The sequence below is a fragment of the Malus sylvestris genome, chromosome 16 (genome assembly GCF_916048215.2).
Source record: "Malus sylvestris chromosome 16, drMalSylv7.2, whole genome shotgun sequence".
In the NCBI taxonomy this organism is placed as follows: Eukaryota; Viridiplantae; Streptophyta; class Magnoliopsida; order Rosales; family Rosaceae; genus Malus; species Malus sylvestris.
In genome coordinates this window covers 27,990,581-28,013,752 of record NC_062275.1, presented here as the reverse complement: position 1 = coordinate 28,013,752, position 23,172 = coordinate 27,990,581, and the positions used below count along the sequence as shown (strand labels likewise).

The 23,172-nt window shown below is 39.3% G+C and overlaps 1 pseudogene; it reads right to left on the bottom strand.

Annotated features, from left to right (window-relative positions):
- Window positions 1-188: 188 nt before the first annotated feature.
- Window positions 189-21,665, bottom strand: LOC126609261 (nuclear pore complex protein NUP96-like; annotated as a pseudogene).
- Between the last annotated feature and the right edge of the window lie 1,507 nt (window positions 21,666-23,172).

The window sequence follows — 23,172 nt, the reverse complement described above, 5'->3', positions numbered from 1 at the left end:
ACTTTCTGCCCTATAAAAACGTCTTGCTACGAATCATCTTATCATGGAATACCTTCATTTTCTCCTTGTAAATATGAGCGTTCTCATAAGCCTCATTCCTAATCTCCTCAAGCTCATTCAATTACAACTTCCTATGAATGCCAGCCACATCTATGTCTATATTGAATGTTTTGACTGCCTAATGCGCTCTATGTTCCAATTCTACCGAAAGATGGCATGGTCTCCCATAGATGAGCTGAAATGGGGACATCCCAATTGGTGTCTTGTCGGCTGTATGATACGCCCACAATGCATCATCCAAGCACAAGCTCCAATATTTCCGAGTTGGCCCAACTGTCTTCTCCAAAATTTGCTTGATTTCTCGGTTGGAAACTTCGGCTTGCCCCACTTGTTTGAGGGTGATAAGGTGTCGAAACCTTATGTGTTACATTATACTTCTTGAGTAGTGCCTCGATGGTTCGATTGCAAACATGGGAACCCCCATCACTTATAAGTACTCTTGGCATTCCAAATCTGGCAAATATGTTAGTTTTGACAAAATTTGCAACCACTTTGGAATCATTAGTACGGGTGGCTTTTGCTTCCACCCATTTCGACACATAATCCACAAGAAGTAAAATATAATTGAGACCATGTGAAGAAGGAAAAGGACCCATGAAATCGACACCCCAAACATAAAAAACCTCAACAGAAAAGATAGGGGTTTGCGGCATTTGATCTTTTACACCTATATTGCCCATTTTTTGACAATGATCACAAGTTATACAAAAAGTTCTAGCATTCTTAAAGATAGTAGGCCAATAAAATCCACATTCTAAAACCTTAAGTGTTGTGCGTTGTGTACCAAAATGACCCCCACATGCATAAGTGTGACAGAAAGTTAAAATTGAATTAAATTCTGAATCATGCACACACCTACGAAGAATCTGATCAGGGCAATATTTCCACAAGTATGGGTCATCCCACACATAGAATCGTGCATCTTTTTTAAGTTTATCACGTTGGTGCTTATTTAGGGTGCTTGGAACTTGTTTAGACACCAAATAGTTTACTAAATCGGCATACCATGGCACACTTACCTCAATGGACAACAGCTGCTCATCTGGGAATGCTTCTAGGATGGGTACGGGGTCCTTATCATGTACCAAACGGCTCAAGTGGTCAGCCACCAAGTTTTCACTTCCTTTCTTGTCCCGGATTTCGATATCGAACTCTTGAAGGAGAAGCATCCAGTGAATAAGTATTGGCTTAGCTTCTTTCTTTATGAGTAAGTACTTCAAAGCTGTATGATCAAAGTAAATTATAACTTTAATACCAAGTAAATACAAACAAAACTTATCTAAAGCAAACACAACAGCAAGAAGTTCTTTTTCAGTGGTGGAGTAATTCAATTGTGCAACATTCAAGGTCCGGGATGCATAATCTGAAGCATCGTACATAAGCTCGAACGGAAGACTCCAATCTGGTGGAACTATGATGGGGCAGAAGTTAGCATCTCTTTGAGGTGATTGAAGGCCTTCTCACATTCATCGTCGAATTTAAATGTCACATCCTTTTGTAGAAGTCGGCAAAGGGGTTGGGAAATCTTTGAAAAATCTTTGATGAATCGCCTATAGAATCCTGCATGTCCAAGAAAAGAACGAACCTTTCTCACCGAAATGGGAGAGTGTAAGTAGCGTACAAGATCTATTTTCAATTTGACAACCTTTATTCCCTTCTCTGAAACTATGTGACCTAAAACTATGCCTTGTTTTACCATAAAGTGACATTTTTCTAAACAATCATCAAACGAATCACCAAAAACACTAAAATCATTTATGAAAACTTCAATAATCTTCTCAACAAAATCTAAAAAGATACTTACCATGCATCTTTGAAATGTGGTTGGTGCATTACATAAATCGAATGGCATTCGACGATAAGCAAAAGTACCAAATTGACAAGTAAAAGTAGTATTTTCTTGATCATCTTGAGCTATAACAATTTGATTATTTCCCGAATAACCATCAAGAAAGCAATAAAAAGAATGACCAGCTAACCTTTCAAGCATTTGATCAATGAATGGCAAAGGGAAGTGATCTTTCCTTGTGGTGGCATTGAGCTTCCTATAGTCAATGCAAACTCTCCAACCTGTTTGGATACGAGTGGGCACAAGTTCATTCTCTGCATTCTTCACCACAGTGACTCCAGATTTCTTTGGAACAACTTGAACCAATGAAACCCAACGGCTATCTTAAATTGGATAAATCACTCCACAATCAAGAAGCTTGATAATCTCTTTTTTCACAACTTCCATCATTGAAGGGTTGAGTTGAGGTTGAGCCTCTCAAGTTGGTTTAGCCCCCTCCTTTAGAAGTATGCGATGCATGCATGTTGTAGGCTAATTCCTTTAATGTCGGCCAAGGTCCATCCAATAGTTGTTTTGTACTCTTTCAACACCCGAACCAATTTCTCATCCATTGCTGTGAGTGATGAAGAAACTATGACCGGCAACGTCTCTTTATCTCCAAAGAAAATGTACTTCAAATGATTTGGTAATGGTTTAAGCTCGAGGGAGGGTGCCTGAATCACTGAGGGTAACAACTTATTAGTAGAAACGGGAATTGGAATTGGGATTGGAGGCGTACCAATATGTTGTGGCAAAGACTCAAGGGCAGCTACCATCTCGCCAATTTCTGCACAAGTAGGCTTGGCCACTTTAGATTTAAGTCCCCTTCCTTCAGCAATGGTTGTTTCAAGGGGATCCCTCTCCAAGGAGTCAAGATATTCCTGCGCCAACAAATCAAATAGATTAATAGAAAAACAAGAATGATCGTCTTTAGGATACCTTATAGCTTCAAAAATGTTAAAATCATAATCTCGCAATCAAATTTCATTGTCAACGTCCCCTTGAACACATCTATCTTGGTGTAGGCTATTTTCATGAATAGCCTCCCAAGTAGGATTGGCAATGGTGTAGAATCAGTCGAATCTTCCATGTCAAGTACATAAAAATCTGCTGGAAATATCAAGTGGTTAACCTGCACCAAAACATTCTCCAAAACTTTTTTCGGTTATGCATTAGAACGATCAACTATTTGAATAATAACCCCATCATTTTTAAGCTCTCCTAGGTTCATATATGCATAGATAGAATATGGCATGACATTAATAGAAGCACCTAAGTCTAGCATAGCATGTTTAAACTTAGTATTTCCAATAACACAAGGGATTGTGAAACTACCTGGATCTTTGCATACCATTCCTTTGTAAAACTGCTGAAACATTCTCACTTACCCGTACCACTTCTTTGTTCGAAATCCTCTTCCTTGTTATGCAAAGCTCTTTCAAAAATTTAGCGTACTTTGGAACTTGCTTGATTGCATCAAGGAGTGGGATATTGACTTGTACTTTCTTGAAGGTTTCTAGAATGTGTTTTTTATTCTTTTCTTTCTTAGATTGCTTGAACCTACTAGGAAAAGGCACATTTGGTGGAATAGGGTTAGAAATAATCGAATTTGAGACAACCTTACCTAAATTGGATAGTGTGGAAGGCTTAGGTGGCTGCAGCAAGGGTTGTTCAACCCTTACTGTGGGTTTGTCCATTTCTTCTTCTTTAAAGCAGCATCTTTTCTTCTTGCTTTTGGCTTGATTTGGATGTTTGTGGGTTGATTCCAAACTCCTTGCCACTTATTAACGTGATTGCCTTGGCGGTTTCAAAACCTCCCTTCGGATTGACAATGGTTGAACTAGGTAGTTTGCCTTTTTCTCTAAACTGCCCCATGAACTTTAACATCTGCCCAAGTTGCTTCTTCACTTCGCTCATCTCCTTGGCTTGATTTTGTTGGCCCTTCATCAATGAAGTTAGTAATTGAAGAAGTTTATCATTATCCAATGACGAACCTGAGTTTGATTGGGCAGATTGTGGTTGAGGTTGAATTGGTGCGAATGGCCTTTGATAGAGTCCCGGAGGTGGCTGTCTATATCCCCCTTATTGTGGAGCTTGTTGAGGCTCCCTCCACTTCATATTTGGGTGATCTCTCCAGCCCGGATTGTAAGTGTTAGAGTATGGATCATTCCTTGGTTAATTTTGGTTTTGATAACCTATGACATTGGCACTTTCCCATCCCCCATTCTGTATCAACTGAGGGCATTGATCATTGAGATGTCCTTGTATAGAGCACACGCCATAATGCTTGTTCTTTGTACTTTTGATCATTCCACAACCTGTGACACAAGAACAGTGAGATTAGCCAATTGAGATTGAATTTCGGCCATTGAGAACTTGGTGTTGCCGTGGGGGGGTCTCTTTGTCCAATTCCTTCGTATTGTTGTGCATTCAAGGCTCGAGTAATATGATTTTTAATTCTATGATTTATTAATCTTCACCCCAGTGCCTAGAAGTAGAAAAGGGGAGGCATTAATTAACAGCCAAAACAAAATACCAAAATGTTTGTCTTACTTTGTTACATGCCTGGTAATCCTAAAGAAATTAAAAGTCAATAACAGCATACTGGTAGCCAACAAATTTTCTTCTCAAAGAAAGTCTCCCAAGTTCCTGAAACAGAAGAGAGAGTCAAGCATGGCATTTCAAAAGTAGGAAAAAGAAATATTAGTTTTTTTTATTGTTAGTAAAATCCATAATGCATTTACTTATTTAAAAAAGAGGATTTTTGGAATATTCAAGAGAAAAGGATTTGTTTGCAATCCCACATTTTTTTATATGATCAAATTTATTTGTAAATATCATGGGCATAAGAGATTAATACTTTTTAAAAACCCCAAATAAGCAATTTACATTGACAACTCAAATCCAAATATCTCGTCTTAAATCCTTGCATCCAAATGGATCCTCATAAGATTTCCAATAAGATGAAAAAGACTTAAAATGAAAAAAAAAGAAGTTTTAAAATGAAAGTAATAACAAACCATTTCGAACTTGAATAGGGTTTCAAAGTGAATATATGGTCAGTCATTGTCAATAAGCTACTAAGCTCACTGTTTTTTGATAAACATGATTTATGTTCCAAGTATGTTAAGATAGAACATCAAAATAAATTTTTGTATACAATTACAATTACACATTGAATCAGTAAAATGAGAATATATGAGGAATCAATAAAATGAGAATATATGAGGAATCGGTAAAATGAGAATATATGACATACCATAGCCTCATGAAGCCATGCCTTAGGAATACCCAAGTTTACAATCGCTTGGCATTGTGATTCTTGTGAACTCCAGGATTCACAATATTGGAACAAGATTTCCCAAATAAGATTAGAATGGACATATGGAAAATCTTCAGACTGGGGCATGTGAAGGACCACATACATGGCCTAATGACATTGCCCAAGGCACAATAGTTGGGAAAAAAATCTCATGTCAAGAACATGAAGATCCTTAGAGCTGATAGCACCAACTGCTTCTAACACTGCACGCTGATGCCATATCATATGGTAATCCAGTGGATTGTGTGTTGACGAGAAGGCACTAAACATGGGCTTCAGAAAGCCAACTTTACTTTCTTCACTGGCATGAAGCAGCATTAGATAATAAGATAGATCATAACATTTTGCCGCATTCAAATTCCCAGCCTCCTCTACCAGTCCTTCATCAATGTAGACTGTAACTGGGTATGGAGCTTTACCATCATCAAGAAGATGTTGATAGGTGTGAAAAATCGTAGGCAGTGAAGTGCTAGGTTCTAAATGATACCATATAAACAACCTTGGAAACCTCTTCAAATCAACGTTAACATCATGAAAAGCACCATGGATATTACCAGCAAACAACTCATAGAGCCTTATCCTGTTTTTCTCAATGAAGTCGAAATCGAGCCTATTGATCCTCCAACAATTAAGTTGTTGGGCAACATCAGTACGATTGACTATGGACTTACATGCCTGACTCAACAAACAAGCCAATCTCACGTCTCCCTGAGAAGCAGCAAGTTCCACAGCAGCATCCAATTGACGCCCACTCAAAAGTAACAATATATATTCTAGATAACTGGACTCATTCAAGAAGCTTGTCTTTTCTTGTACTTGATGGGAAACATTCTCTTGCAACCAATAGCTAAACTCTGCCCTCCAAATAAGAGGTAAAGCTTCCGGGTCTACTTGTTGAGAAGCTTCATTCACATCTTGAACCATTTCTTCCTCACTATCAGCACCCAAAGATTTCAATTTTCCACCATTTTCCCTATCAGCAAAGAGAACTTTGATCAACTCCCAAATCATTATTTGGTGTGTCAAAACCAAACGTGCAAAGGAAGATAGGCTAGGAACTTCCAGCTACTTGTCAATAATATCTACATAGCTTCTACAAATATGTGGAAGCATCAGGCAGTTGGAGACAAGCTTTTGAAGCCTTAAGTTGAATGATCCAACTTCAATCTCCTTTGTCTGATGAGATATTCCCTTGTGAAGATCTAAAGGAGAATCAATAGCCATGTTAACAAGTTCCTCCCTAACTTTGTTGTTTTCATCTCAAACAACACTGTCAATAACAACCTTCTCTATATTGATTATGGATGATAACATCATTGGAGAACCGTTACTCCCAAATGGTGTTCCAGCATGGACAAGGGTTCCATTTGGGCCCTATCCTACACGAAATGACCTACCCATAAATAGACCAATATCAATTATGTTGCGAGAATGTTTTCTGGTTACTGGTGTTTCATGCTTGAGATCTGATAGGAGCATATTTATGCGACTTAGTTAGCTTGTTCTTACGCATTTACGTTGTGTTTTCTTAGTTATTTTAGTGTTTAAAGTCATTTTTGTGTGTTTTCATATTCTAAGGACAAAGTATGCAAGAAGATGCATTTTTGAGGCCTTTGGAGCAGTTTCGGGTTTGGATGGATAGCAAATGCATGGAGCAAAGTGGATGGACGAAATTGAAGACTAATGAGGCTAAGAATGTGAAGAATTATTGTGCAAAGGATAAAGAACTCAGCCACAATAGGGTGTCACTCCAAAATTCACACCCCTTGCCGTGCAAACCCATTGTATTCCCTTTCGATTCCCATGCCATGCTTAATCACCCTTGTCCCCTACAATATTTCTGATTTCATGCCTCAATACACTCAATTATTACACTCAATTGCTGCATACCTCTTGTTCCCTTCACCCATCAGATTTCACACAACTTTCACAACCATTACATGCACCAATTGATGCTCCATCAGCCACCTTTAGGATCCTATGCCGTGTGCAACACATGTTGCTGCACCTTTGACTAATTTCTGAAACATTTCACCTCCCCTTTTCATTTCTATGCAATGTACACAATCATTCATGCTCCCTAGCTGAAATACCACTCCATTTTACCCTCCATACTTTGCATCATTACTTCATTTTAATCCTTGGACCATTGCACACCACAAATTCACCCTCCTTGCTGTGCATTTCATCCATTGCCTAACCTGATTCTCTAGGGTCTTAGGGGCCTATATATACATGTTTACACCCTTGGCCAAGAGATCACTCTCTCCCATATTCATCATTCATCACAGAAAATTCGTCCATACTCACCCTAGGCAGCAAAACACCCCAAAAACACCATTCCCGTGCCCAAAAAACATAACAGCCACTCCACCTTCTTCCACCCTCTTTGCCGAGTTCTCTACCATCCTCCAACCATCAAACACTCCTCCACACTCACCCTAAACCTCTCCATACCATTCCCCATCCATTCTACACCATAAAACTACCCAAAACATCTTCACAACCCAATCTGCCGCAAGCAAGGAAGGGGACAGATTCACTACGATTGTTTGGCTCTTCATTCTGAGTTGTTGAACGATTTTAGGTGTTTTCTATCTTATATTTCAATGTCTAATTCATATAATCTTTGTTTTGCTTTAAGTATGATTGGCTAATTTTGTTTTTGGCTAAGGGTGTATTCAAAACCATGATTATATATGTGAAATGAGTTGATTACTTCCAGTTATTGTTACATAAGTCGTGAATACAATTTGCTTAACCATTTGATTTAGAACTTATTCTTGTATGTTGATTGAGAGTGCACGCTTAATTTGCATGCTTGAATTTGGTGCTAGGATATAAGTTTGTTTCACCTAATTGTTATGAATTTATATTCACAAGTAGTGAAGGTCGCTAGTCACGATCGTGTTAAGTAGATTCCTGGCAAGAGTATCATGCTTTTCATAGTTACAAATGCCTTGTCGATGCTTATGATTTCCAAAGAACGTAATGATTCTAACTTGTGTCTTTATCATGCTGTTCATATAGAGAACTTGTTAGGAATAAGTTGTTTGCGATGCATATTCATCCAATTCAATGATCCTAGGGAAATCTGAAGGTTAATTTAAGCGGACCTAATTAACTTGGAGTGTCGAGGTTCATAACTTATTGAATTGATAACTGGAAATTGATTTACGTTGCATATATTTCATGTGTGGAGAAGAACCCCTTAGCTATTCCATCATCCATTGATTCATCAAAATTTTATCTTACAATCTGTTTCTTACAATCTGCCCATTAAAATTAGTTTCGTCCAAACACAATTCCCCCATATTTTGTTAAGTCTTAGTCATTCAATTCTGTTTTATTGTGTGTTATTAAGCATTTGGAGTCATAAACACTTTGGATTTCGTCCAAATCAAGTTCGAGTTTCTTTTTGAGTCAATTTGATTGTTTTAGGCAGGTTTGAGTGCTTCAAAACTGTTTTGAGTTATAGTAGTCTTGTTAGAGTCTTTAAGTTTAGTTTTTGTGTTTTTGAATCAATTTATATTAGATTAGTACCCCTAGTTAATCCCCGGTTAGAACGATCTCTACTTACATCATTACTACAATTGTCACAAATAGGGTTTAATTTGTGTGTTTAGTTATTTTACGCATCAAATTTTGGCGCCGTTACCGGGGATTGACAAAGTCGCTAATCCCTTGTCTTGAGTCTTGTTTAAATTGTTTAGTTTCTGTTTTGTTTTAATTTTGCACTGTGGGTGTGTTTTGTTTTTGTGCCGTGTATAGGCACCTTATTTCCTTACTTGTGCCGAGTCTATTAAGTTGGTTACTAACTTTGTTTGCTCTTGTGTGTAGGTACTAGTTTATGACACACAGCTCACAACCTGTTCGTGAGCATATCTTCGACTTTGACAGTGATTTTGAGAGGACTTTGAGAAGGAAAAAGAGGTTGCAAAAGTCTAATCCTCCTAGTCCCGAACCTGAATTAGAAGAGCAAGAAGTTGAGGTTGAAGAGGAGGTACCAACCATGGCAGTAGACAATCGAACCATCAAGGAGCTTTCTACCTCGGGTTTGGCCAATGCAGCCCCTCTTTGCATCCAATACCCTACGGCAGACCCTGAGAAGACCGCTGAATTTGAGTTGAAGTCAAGTTTGCTACATCATATACCCAAATTCCATGGGTTATCAATGGAGGACCCCAATAAGCACTTAAAGGAATTCGAAGTAGTATGCTCAAGTATGACACCGGTGAACGTGGATAGCAACATATTGAAGATGAAAGCTTTTCCCATTTCTTTGATGGAGAAGGCCAAGGATTGGTTGTATGAGTTGGCTCCCGGAACCGTCACATCATGGGAGAGTATGAAGCGAGCCTTCTTAGAGAAGTTCTTTCCGACATCACGAGTCATTCTTCTTTGCAAGAAGATTAGTGGAATTCAGCAAAGCCAAGGTGAATCTTTTCCATCTTATTATGAACGATTTAAATCACTTGTTGCTTCTTGTCCACAGCATCAGATGAAGGAGGAGCTACTTCTTCAATACTTTTACAAAGGTCTTTTACCACTTGAACGGCAAATGTTGGATGTATCCGCGGGAGGAGCTCTAGTGGACAAGACACCTAAGGATGCCAAAACTCTCATTGCTAATTGAGCACTCAATGCACAACAATATGAAGGTGTTGGGCAAAGAGACACCCCACGACCACATCATGTAAATGAGGTAAGTTCTATTTCTGAGTTACAATCCCAAATGGTTAACCTTACGTCTATGTTATCGCAGTTTGTTGAAGGCCCCAAAGCGCAAGGAACTACAATCTGTAGTGTATACTCCATTCAAGGACACCAATCTGATCAATGCCCTCAATTAATTGAGAATGGAGGGTGGGAATCTGCAAATGTTGTGGGTTATGGGAATCAAAACCAACCAAGGGGTGATCCTTTCTCCAATACATACAATCCGGGATGGCGTGACCACCCCAATTTCAGATGGAGAGATGCACCACAATATGGCCAACAAAGTGGATTTCGACAACCCCCGGGTTTCTTTCCAAGGCCAATGGCACCACAACCACCTCCTCAAGCACAATCATCCCAAACCAACCCAGGTATGTCTATGAATGATGATAAAACATATCAGTTACTAACCACCATGGCACAGGGAATGCAGAACCAAGCAAAGGAGGTTAATGAGCTGAAGAAGCAAATGGGCCAAATGGCTGAATTTTTGGGGCAAGTCCGTGAAAATGGTAAGTTACCAAGCACTACGATGGTTAATCCAAAGGGTGGTTTTGAATCTGCAAAGGCTATCACACTACGAAGTGGAAAAGATGTGAGAAATAAGGAAGATGAAAAGATACAACTCGAAGAAGAGGAGAACACCTACCCTACGGCAAGGGTACCATCACCCATGCCGCAGCCATCTAAGACCTCCCATCCGTCCACCTCAGGTAAGATTGTCCCAAATGTTGTGATTTCGAACACTAATCTGCCCAATGTTCCTTTCCCTCGTAGATTTGCACAATCGAAGAAGGAAGAAAGCGAAAAGGACATTTTGGATACCTTTCGAAAAGTCCAAGTAAACATTCCTTTACTTGATGCTATTAAGCAAGTGCCCATGTATGCAAAGTTTTTGAAAGAGTTATGCACAACTAGGAAAAGAATTTCAACTAAAGAAGTTGTGAAAGTAAGTGAAAATGTATCCGCGGTTTTGCAACGAAAGTTACCTCCAAAGTGTAAGGATCCAGGAAGCTTTACTATCCCATGCATAATTGGAAACACTAGATTTGAACAATGCATGTTAGATCTAGGTGCTTCTATTAATGTTATGCCATATTCCATTTATGCATCAATGAATCTTGGTGAGTTAAAACAGGATGGTGTTATAATTCAATTGGCCGATCGTTCTAACGCATATCCCAAGGGAGTCCTTGAGGATGTTTTAGTGCAGGTCAATCATCTTATCTTTCCTGCATATTTTTATGTCTTAGAAATGGAGGATTCGAGCCATGCTCCATCATTGCCAATCTTGCTAGGCCGACCATTCATGAAGACAGCGAGAACAAAGATAGACGTGTTCATGGGAACATTGACCATGGAGTTTGATGGGGACATTATTCGTTTTAATCTTTCTGAAACCATTAAATATCCAATTGAGGACCATTCTTGTTTTGCTATTGACATTTTTGATTCTTTGGCACAGGTACATTTGGATCGAATGAACGACGATGCACTTGAAATAGCCTTAGTGCACGACATAGGAGCAAGAAATTAGGGTAGGGGAATCCTTGCAACCCACGGCATGGAATCTGATCATATTGCCGTGCCTCCTTTTGGTGAAGTATTTGAAATGGTTGCGGCCCTCGCATCGTTACCCTCACAATCTGGTAAGTCTCCACTCTTAATTTTAGATTCGGTTTTGGCTAACAAGTTACTTCCATCAATTGTGCAGCCACCTACACTGGAGTTGAAGCCATTACCTTGTCACTTGAAGTATGTTTTCTTGGGAGAAGATCAGACATTACCCGCCATCATATCTAGCTCACTCACGGCCCAAGAAGAAGACAAGTTGATAAGGGTGTTAAAGGAGCACAAATATGCCATTGGATGGACCTTGGCGGATATCAAAGGCATTAGTCCCACCACGTGCATGCATCGCATCCCTTTGGATGAGGGAGCTAAGCCATCTCGGGAGGCTCAACGTCGCCTTAATCCACCCATGTTGGAAGTAGTAAAGAAGGAGGTTATAAAATTGCTTGATTGTGGTGTTATATACCCTATTTCTGATAGTCGTTGGGTGTCTCCCGTGAAGGTTGTTCCTAAGAAGTCCGGAGTCACGGTGGTGAAGAATGAAGAACAAGAGCTTGTACCCACTTGTGTGGTGACCGGTTGGCGTGTTTGTATTGATTACAGGAAGTTAAATGCCATGACAAGGAAGGATCACTTTCCGTTGCCATTCCTGGACCAAATGTTAGAAAGGTTAGCCGGTTATCAATTTTATTGCTTTCTTGATGGATATTCTGGATATAACCAAATTGTGATAGCTCCGGAGGACCAAGAAAAGACAACGTTCACGTGCCCTTTTGGCACCTTTGCATACAGGCGCATGCCATTTGGTTTGTGCAATGCCCCTGCCACATTTCAACGATGCATGGTGAGTATCTTTTCTGATTATGTGGAGAAAATTATTGAGATATTCATGGATGATTTTAGTGTGTTTGGTAATTCATTTGATCATTGCTTGAGTAATCTGACCTTAATTTTGAAACGTTGTGTTGAAACGAATCTTGTGCTTAATTGGGAAAAATGTCACTTTATGGTTAAGCAAGGTATTGTTCTAGGACATATTATTTCTGAAGAAGGCATTGAAGTGGATAAATCTAAGGTAGACCTTGTTCGTCACTTACCCTCTCCAACTTCGGTTAGAGAGGTTCGTTCGTTTCTTGGTCACGCAGGTTTTTATTGGCGTTTCATAAAGGATTTCTCCAAGATTGCACAACCACTATGCCGATTGCTTCAAAAAGAGGTGGCTTTCGAGTTTGATGATGCATGCTCCACGACATTCAAGCAATTAAAAGAAGCTCTTACTTCGGCTCCCATTATCACACCTCCAGATTGGAGCCTTCCATTCGAGTTGATGTGCGATGCTTCGGACTATGAGATTGATGCTGTTTTGGGGCAGCGAAAGAACAAACAACCTTATGTTATTTATTATGCCTCTAGGACACTAAATGATGCTCAATTAAATTACTCCACCACTGAAAAAGAATTACTTGTTGTGGTATTTGCATTAGATAAGTTCCGATCATACTTACTTGGTACTAAAGTTATTATTTTTACTGATCATGCAGCTCTCAAGTAAATGCTCACGAAAAATGAGGCCAAGCCTAGACTAATTCGATGGATGTTGCTTCTACAAGAGTTTGACATTGAGATTCGGGATAAGAAGGGCGTGGAGAATGTGGTGGCTGACCACCTAAGTCGAATGGTGCATGAGGAAGCATCGCCAATTTCTGAAACCTTCGCCGATGAGCAATTAATGTCTATTCAGGTAAGTGAGCCTTGGTATGCAGATTTGGTGAACTTCCTAGTGTCTAAACATATCCCCAGCACACTTAATAGGAATCAACGTGATAAGCTTAAAAAGGATGTTAGGTTTTATGTTTGGGATTATCCATACCTTTGGAAATTTTGTCCCGGTCAGATTGTACACTGTTGTGTGAATGAATCTGAGTTTCAATCTATTTTAACATTCTGTCATTCATATGCATGTGGGGGACATTTTGGCACCCAACGCACTGCCCTCAAAGTCTTAGAATGTGGGTTTTATTGGCCAACCATTTTTAGGGATGCTAGGACATTTTGCCTTACATGTGATCGTTGTCAACGAATGGGTAATATAAGTGCTAAGGATCAAATGCCACAAAACCCTATACTTTCTGTTGAAATATTTGATGTGTGGGGAATTAATTTTATGGGTCCTTTTCCGTCATCACATGGTTTTCTCTATATCTTGTTGGCGGTGGATTATGTTTCCAAATGGGTGGAAGCAAAAGCCACCCGGACTAACGATTCCAAAGTGGTTGCAGAATTTGTGAAGTCTAACATTTTTGCTAGGTTTGGAATGCCTCGAGTTCTTATAAGTGATGGAGGTTCACATTTTTGTAATTGCACAATCGAGGCACTGCTTAAGAAGTACAATGTTACACATAGGGTTTCGACTCCCTATCATCCTCAAACAAGCGGGCAAGCCGAGGTGTCGAATCAGGAGATAAAACAGATTCTGGAGAAGACAGTTGGGCCAACAAGAAAAGATTGAAGCTTGAGGTTAGAAGATGCATTGTGGGCTTATAGGACCGCCTACAAAACACCCATAGGAATGTCCCCCTTTCGGCTTGTGTATGGAAAACCATGTCACTTACCTGTGGAGTTGGAGCACAAGGCCCATTGGGCTGTGAGGAAGTTCAACATGGATGTAGATGAGGCGGGAATTCATCGTAAGCTTCAATTGAATGAACTTGAGGAAATACAGAATGAAGCTTACAAGAATGCTCGACTTTACAAGGAAAAGACGAAGGCCTTTCATGACAAGATGATTCGCACCAAGTCCTTCTCTGTTGGACAAAAAGTGTTGTTGTTTAATTCTCGTCTTCGTCTATTTTCGGGTAAGCTACGTTCACGTTGGATTGGACCCTTTGTTATTACTAATATTTTTCCTCATGGTGCAGTCCAAGTTCGTAGTTTCAAAACAGGTCAAGAGTTCAAGGTGAATGGGCATCGAGTGAAGCCTTACTACGAGAGCTTTGTAGAACATGATATGGAGGAGACAACCCACTATGCCATGGGTACACATGAAGGTTGATCAATGTGGCATCATCCGGCTGGAAGACGTTAAAGAAAGCGCTTCTTGGGAGGCAACCCAAGTATTAAAAAAAAAAGGAAGATCTATGAATCGCTCGACAATCAGTTTTGCGTTTCTAAAAACCTTCCCTTTTCTGCATTTTTATTTTGCCATGATTGTCATTTTTGTTGTTTAATTATTTTTGGGTATGGTTTTCTATTTTGAAACATTAACAAATATGCAAAAGATTTTAACATTAAACTTCATGGAAATGAACAGGAAACTGGGAAATAAAGAAACACAACATAATACAAGAGGAGGCCTTCACAAAGGCTAGTTGGGTGGAACCTCAGCAGTCGGCGGAACCTCAGCAGTCGGCTGAGCCACAGAAGGAGGAGGTAGTGGATTTTGATCATTTGGAGCTTCACTCCGCGGTACAGCCCCCGAAGTCGAAGGCGTAGGCTGTTGAAACAACCCCACGAACCTCTGATGATCAAGAGCAATTTGACTATCAGAATCTTGCATCTGATCAATCTTCCTCTTCATGTTTGTAGCATAATCATGCCCTAGCCTGTGCAACTGCTTATTCTCTTGCTTAATGCCTTTGATCTCCTGCTTGAGACTCATCACTTCAGCCATCAGTGATTCAACTTGACGGGTTCGAGCAAATAGACGTTGGGCCAGATTGGACACAGAACCTGCGCACTGCACACTGAGAGCCAGAGAATCCTTAACAGCCAAATCATCAGATCGTCTGGAAAGTAGCCTGGTATCTTTGGGAGTGACAATGTTCCGAGCCACCACCGCAGCGGTCATGTCATTTTTCATCACCGAGTCTCCAACGGTAACAAGACCAGTAAGAGATATGAAGGATGGGCGCCATATGTTATCTGGAGAAGGTGGGGCCGCCTCCTCATGGAAGTTTAAGTCAAAACGACGGTCGGAAGGGCCAGACATATTTCAGAGGTTTTGGAGAAAGAAGAGATGGGCTAAATCTAGAGGTTAGAAGTGCAAGGGGGAGTTTTACAAGCAGAATTTCAATGCACTTAGAAATGAACTACGCACCTCTATAAAAAACAGCACTCGATGAGGCCGATTCCAGTTATCAAGGAGGCACTCGCTTTCTCAAAAGTTGGGCTTGAAAATACGAGCCAATCTTCATTTTCTAGATTTGTCCGCACTTGTCACATGCAATCTCTGCCCTCAACGAAGCTCAGAACTCGAAGCGCAAATTCCAGATATTAAAAAGGCCTCTGCTTTATCAAGACGTGTCAGCATCTGTCAATTGCACATCTGCGTTGCGTAAATCACGCGCAATCTGTCGAAGATTTCTGGAGAAACGGAATACACGTGAAGTCTACTGTTAAATTATCCCAGGCTTGCCGACACGAGTAATGGAACAATGCCTTCCCAGCCATTAAAAAAATTCTATAAATGTTGAACTTCATAGTGAGGCAGCCTCACCCAATTTTCAGCCTCACTTAACCTCTCATCCTCTCTGAAATGGCTTTCCAACAAACCCTCTCGAGTCACTCTGTATTCCTCATTCCTTGGGATACTCCTGCGAACAACCCATCCAGAGCAAAAGTATTTCATATCATGAAGGTTGAAAGCAAGAGTATCTCATATTATGCTTTCTCCCTGTCCTTCTCTTTGTCTTTGTTTTAGGGACGAGGAGAAAGCGAGTAATCAGCCAGCACTTGGTATCCATCTTCCGATCTAGAACCAACTGCCTGGAACCCCTTCCTGATTGCTTACCTAGCCTTGCTCTCGAGTACTCATCTTCATCATCTTATGTTTTTGCTTCGTCTACCGCATCATAAGGGAAGTGAAAATGATACCTCGAAGCATGTGGAGACAATTTGCCAATTCATCCTCAGCTAGGGACAAGGAGAAAGAAAGCAAGAGGTGGGCACTTGGAAAGATTGAAGAAAGAAACAGACCAACACCTCTACCTCGTGTCTGCTTGCCGTGCAGAAAAAACAAGCAGAGAAGAATGCAGACTGCACAACCAAGGAACTCTGATATTCCTCGCTCAGAATTCCAAACCAGTTCGAGATCAAAGCTGTGTAAAGTCAACAAGATCATCTATCTCCAAAACCAGATTTGCGTTCTTAAACTCTACTCTATCTATTTTTGTTTACTTTGCTGTACTTGTCATGTTTATTTGTTGTTTGTTTATTTGCTTGTTTTTTTTGTGAGATTTTAAGCTTGAAACATTGAGGACAATGTTTGATTTAAGTGTGGGGGGGTAACTAAGTGTTTTTGATGCAAATTCGTGGGATTTTACTACCCATAACTTATAGACTTGTTCTTGCTGTTTTTAAGTGTTTTTAAGCAGCTTTGGTGTGTTTTAGTGTGTATTGACATAAAACTCCGAAAATCACATAAAAATTTGAAATTCATGTGTTTTGAAAAACCTAAAAAGAGTGTTTTGAGTCATTTTTGTGTGTTTGTGTCTAGGGTACCTTCCAACACAATGATGAGGATTCGGTTTGTAATTGCATGGCTGTTAAAGAAATTTATAAACATGGATGAACATTTGATTTACTCTTTGGTGTATGCCTGGTTGTGGTTATAATTTATGAATTCACATGCAATCATAAAGAAAAAAATTAGTTTTTGTAACATGCTTGAAGGAAGGAACTCAAACAAACGCTACAACCCTGTGAGACTTGAGCCTAAACGTTTATTTGGAGAATTAAAATTTGTGCATTATTGTTTTCTAAGTCGTTGCATGATCTCATTATTCTTTGCTTGGTTACTACTTAGAAGGCGTTTCATCATTTAGTTCCAAATGCTAGAACTCATGCCCATTTCATTCAAAGCATGATATTGATTTGCATAACACATATTCAAGATGAAGTTGTGTAGTTACCACCACCAAAGCCAAATTGCCATGTATCCTACTTCATTATTTGTTTAAGTTAACCCCATTGAGCCTTGTTAGCCTACGTTCTTTGTGAACCCATGTTATCCTCACCTAGCCTAGATTAGGACCATCCATACCCTTGTTCTTAAAGCATAGTAAAGCATGATTCAAATTGAATTCCTTTTGAGTAATGTTTGGCAGAAAACAAGTGTGGGGGAAGTGTTTCTCATGTAAGTAGTGTGCCATAGGCACGGGTGGAAAGAAAAGAAAAGAAAAAAAAAATTCGTGCTATAAAAAAAAAAAAACAAAAAAGTTGAATTTGACCCTAAAGAGTTGTTTAAATCTTTCCCTTATGTCTAAAAGTTGATTCCTGCAATCTAAGTGAATTCTAAGTTCAAGTTCATTACTTTATTTGCTATTGCTTTAAGAACGGTTGTTTTCCCTTACTTTCATTTGTTAGCCAACACCCCAAGCCCCGTTACAACCTTTGACTTCAATCTTGAGTGTTATGTGTTTCAATTTGTGGAGTTTGAATTTGGTATGAGCATATGGTATCACTGGTTCTCGCATCTAAGTAGTAGCTTTCCATTCATGAGATCATATCTAAACATGCTCCAGAAATCACTTTCTTTGTAATACATATATGTGAGCGTTCGTTTTCATGTTTACATCAATCTTCTCACATATAACTAGTATAGGGTGTGTAATTAGAAAATCTGAGTGAAAATTGAGTGAATATCTTGTAAGGACTTGAGCAAATTCTCTAAGGCATGTTACTACATTCAAAACATTGTTTTAATTGCTTAAATGTGAACTAGTAAGTGGTGACTATGATTAAGTATGTGCTTAAGTGTGAAGACAACTAAAATCTGTGGGGATGACAATTTTTAACATGTCATGTGCATTGGAAATCCCTGAGGCAAACGTTGGAAGGTTTAGGTTGGGTTTTGTTCGTTTTGTTGGTTTTGTTTTGTTTAGTTATTTTGTTTTGCTCGAGGACTAGCAAAAGCTAAGTGTGGGGGAATTTGATAGGAGCATATTTATGCGACTTAGTTAGCTTGTTCTTACGCATTTACGTTGTGTTTTCTTAGTTATTTTAGTGTTTAAAGTCATTTTTGTGTGTTTTCAGATTCTAAGGACAAAGTATGCAAGAAGATGCATTTTTGAGGCCTTTGGAGCAGTTTCGGGTTTGGATGGATAGCAAATGCATGGAGCAAAGTGGATGGACGAAATTGAAGACTAATGAGGCTAAGAATGTGAAGAATTATTGTGCAAAGGATAAAGAACTCAGCCACAATAGGGTGTCACTCCAAAATTCACACCCCTTGCCATGCAAACCCATTGTATTCCCTTTCGATTCCCATGCCATGCTTAATCACCCTTGTCCCCTACAATATTTCTGATTTCATGCCTCAATACACTCAATTATTACACTCAATTGCTGCATACCTCTTGTTCCCTTCACCCATCAGATTTCACACAACTTTCACAACCATTACATGCACCAATTGATGCTCCATCAGCCACCTTTAGGATCCTATGCCGTGTGCAACACATGTTGCTGCACCTTTGACTAATTTCTGAAACATTTCACCTCCCCTTTTCATTTCTATGCAATGTACACAATCATTCATGCTCCCTAGCTGAAATACCACTCCATTTTACCCTCCATACTTTGCATCATTACTTCATTTTAATCCTTGGACCATTGCACACCACAAATTCACCCTCCTTGCTGTGCATTTCATCCATTGCCTAACCTGATTCTCTAGGGTTTTTGGGGCCTATATATACATGTTTACACCCATTGGCCAAGAGATCACTCTCTCCCATATTCATCATTCATCACAGAAAATTCGTCCATACTCACCCTAGGCAGCAAAACACCCCAAAAACACCATTCCCGTGCCCAAAAAACATAACAGCCACTCCACCTTCTTCCACCCTCTTTGCCGAGTTCTCTACCATCCTCCAACCATCAAACACTCCTCCACACTCACCCTAAACCTCTCCATACCATTCCCCATCCATTTTACACCATAAAACTACCCAAAACATCTTCACAACCCAATCTGCCGCAAGCAAGGAAGGCGACAGATTAACTACGACTGTTTGGCTATTCATTCTGAGTTGTTGAACGATTTTAGGTGTTTTCTATCTTATATTTCAATGTCTAATTCATATAATCTTTGTTTTGCTTTAAGTATGATTGGCTAATTTTGTTTTTGGCTAAGGGTGTATTCAAAACCATGATTATATATGTGAAATGAGTTGATTACTTCCAGTTATTGTTACATAAGTTGTGAATACAATTTGCTTAACCATTTGATTTAGAACTTATTCTTGTATGTTGATTGAGAGTGCACGCTTAATTTGCATGCTTGAATTTGGTGCTAGGATATAAGTTTGTTTCACCTAATTGTTATGAATTTATATTCACAAGTAGTGAAGGTCGCTAGTCACGATCGTGTTAAGTAGATTCCTGCCAAGAGTATCATGCTTTTCATAGTTACAAATGCCTTGTCGATGCTTATGATTTCCAAAGAACGTAATGATTCTAACTTGTGTCTTTATCATGTTGTTCATATAGAGAACTTGTTAGGAATAAGTTGTTTGCGATGCATATTCATCCAATTCAATGATCCTAGGGAAATCTGAAGGTTAATTTAAACGGACCTAATTAACTTGGAGTGTCGAGGTTCATAACTTATTGAATTGATAACTGGAAATTGATTTACGTTGCATATATTTCATGTGTGGAGAAGAACCCCTTAGCTATTCCATCATCCATTGATTCATCAAAATTTTATCTTACAATCTGTTTCTTACAATCTGCCAATTAAAATTAGTTTCGTCCAAACACAATTCCCCCATATTTTGTTAAGTCTTAGTCATTCAATTCTGTTTTATTGTGTGTTATTAAGCATTTGGAGTCATAAACACTTTGGATTTCGTCCAAATCAAGTTCGAGTTTCTTTTTGAGTCAATTTGATTGTTTTAGGCAGGTTTGAGTGCTTCAAAACTGTTTTGAGTTATAGTAGTCTTGTTAGAGTCTTTAAGTTTAGTTTTTGTGTTTTTGAATCAATTTATATTAGATTAGCACCCCTAGTTAATCCCCGGTTAGAACGATCCCTACTTACATCATTACTACAATTGTCACAAATAGGGTTTAATTTGTGTGTTTAGTTATTTTACGCATCAAGATCAAGCTTAAAACCTTCTTTCAATGTCTTAGGGGGCATGGCCTTATTTTCTTGGGCCATTAGAATGGTTCCAAGAGAATTTGAGTCAAAACTACCATGCTTGTACTCTAGCAATGCCAATGGGGTTTTTCGCACAGCTGGTGGAGTGGATCTTTGACTCATCCTCGAAGAAGCAAAGGATGAATTATATTGTACAGGGATATGATTCAAATCCTCAACCTCCTCTTCCTCATCATGGAACATCAACATTCTCATTTCTTCCATCTTTACGGGGTCAAGCCTAAGATGTACAAGTAGAGAATGCGAAAGCACAATTCCAATGAGATCCATTTGGCTTTCTTCATCACCATCAGAAATCTCACCATGGTTCATTTCCACAAGATCTTGAGCTGAAGCACTATCTTCCATCATGATGTCTTCTTCATCATCTTCATTCAACCCAAATCTGTTGAAATGGTGAACAAAGAATTTCCATTCCCCGCTTTCTAGATTAATCGAAATAAAGCGAGCTCCTTGTCCTCCGCACTCTACCTCAACTTTTTCACAATATTATATTTTTGTCTCTTGTCAATATTTGATGGTCTTGTTTGCAGGACCAAAGTTACTTCAATAGGCTTGTTAAGGCCTTGGCCAACCAAAGGTGTGACAGCTTAATCTTTATATACGATTACCTCGTATCTGTGGAACTTGACAATATTATCTAATTCCAAACACCTTATGTCAGTCTTCCCAGGATACTTGACAGAGCCATAACCAAGTCTCCCAACTATGAAGTCCAACACTCGGCTACAAAAACCATGATCTGCATATTCTCAAGCAGCCAAATCCTTTAAAAAGGGCTGCGTATAGTAATCAACTACTTCTAAAGTTGGTAAACAGGGTACATATGCTTCAAGATGGCTAAAAGTTCCAGACAAAGAAAAGCAAGTGTCCCGAGAAACCCTTCGTTTCTTGTGTTGACATGCAATATGTGAATTAGGAGGAGTTCCAGAATCAATGCCCATTCTGCAGGGTTGTAACAATTGATACGTTGCTTCAAATATTATAAACTTCACTACAAGTTCCCGAATTTTGAAACATAAATTGAACATTAACCATGAATATTAAAAATTCCTACTCTCAATGGCACACATCCATGAAATGTTGCTTATAATTCTTCCCCAAATAATGGGAGAAATCGTTATATCAGTGACCAATATCCACCGCAAGGGTGCCCAGAACTAGAAAGTGACATGAAAAACCCCAAAATTTTAGTCCTAATTGGCCTTCTCTAAACCCTAAAACCTTATCAACACAATTGTAAGACTAAATTACCGGAAAACAAAGGCCCTAGCTTCAGTGACCCAACAAAAAACTAACATGGACAAATCAAAAGAAATCAAAGGAAATCAGCGGTGAACTCTGAGTGAACACTTACAGGGCATTCAGCTCCCGTGCCGCTCGGTTTCAGCCAAGTCAAGCATTTGAGACCACTTTCAGTTCCTCTATAATTTTGTCAGCTGCAATTTCAAAGCACCAACCCTAAAAATCAGAGGCCTACGAACTTCAATGGAGAACAGCATGGAAAAACCTTACTGGTGTCCTCCCAAGCGTTCGACATAAAAGACAGTGAAGACGAGCGAAAGAGGGTTTGTAGCGTCGGATGGTAGGCTTTCCTTTATCATGCGCTTTGTCCAAACAAAATATGGAGTGTTCTAATTTCAGGTTTTTTATTTTTTTGCTAAAATGGTCAAACAATACACCTAAGGCGCGTCCATAATCAGATTGAGACGAATTGAATTGAAGAGAAATTGGGATGAGGTGGAAGCAGAATCAGATTTCTGTTGAAGTTGTTTACTAAAACGGTATGGAATTTGAGAAGAATGATGTTGGTTCCATATAAGTTGTTTACTAATTCACTGGAATCGAAATTAAAACTAGCTTGATTAATAAATTGCCCTTATATAAATAAATTATTTTTATACTAATTAATCAAACTAATTTTATATACCAAAATTTATCTATATAAAAATAATTAAAGAGTATTTAACTTATTTCCATTTGCTCCCCACCACAAAAAACCCATTCTCTGTCTTCCCCACACCACCCCTCTCATCGTTTTCCCAGCCGCAACAGCCCTCCCCGCCTTTCCTTGCCCTCCACCCCACTTACCCCTATAGCCACCGCCCATAGATCGGCAAGTCATAATCCAGCGCAGAGTAGTCTAGTTAGCAAATCACGTTCTAGCGCAGATCGATTACAAATCTAGTTTGAAATGATTGGAGATTAGGTTAGGCAAAATGGACGAATTGAGGCCTTATAACTTCTTTTTGAGGTTGGATTCAGTGAAAGGATTGTGAAAGACAACATGGACGAATTGAGGCCTTATAACTTCTTTTTGAGGTTGGATTCAGTGAAAGGATTGCGAAAGACAACAGAGAGCTGCTGCATAGGGTTGCTAGAGAGGATGGCGGAGGACAACTGCAAGATGGAAGGGTCATTTGGAAAGAAACATTTGATTCCGGATGAAGGCTTCTTCCCAGAATCCAAATACTAGCTCCATCTCGGTAATTCTATTCTAGATTT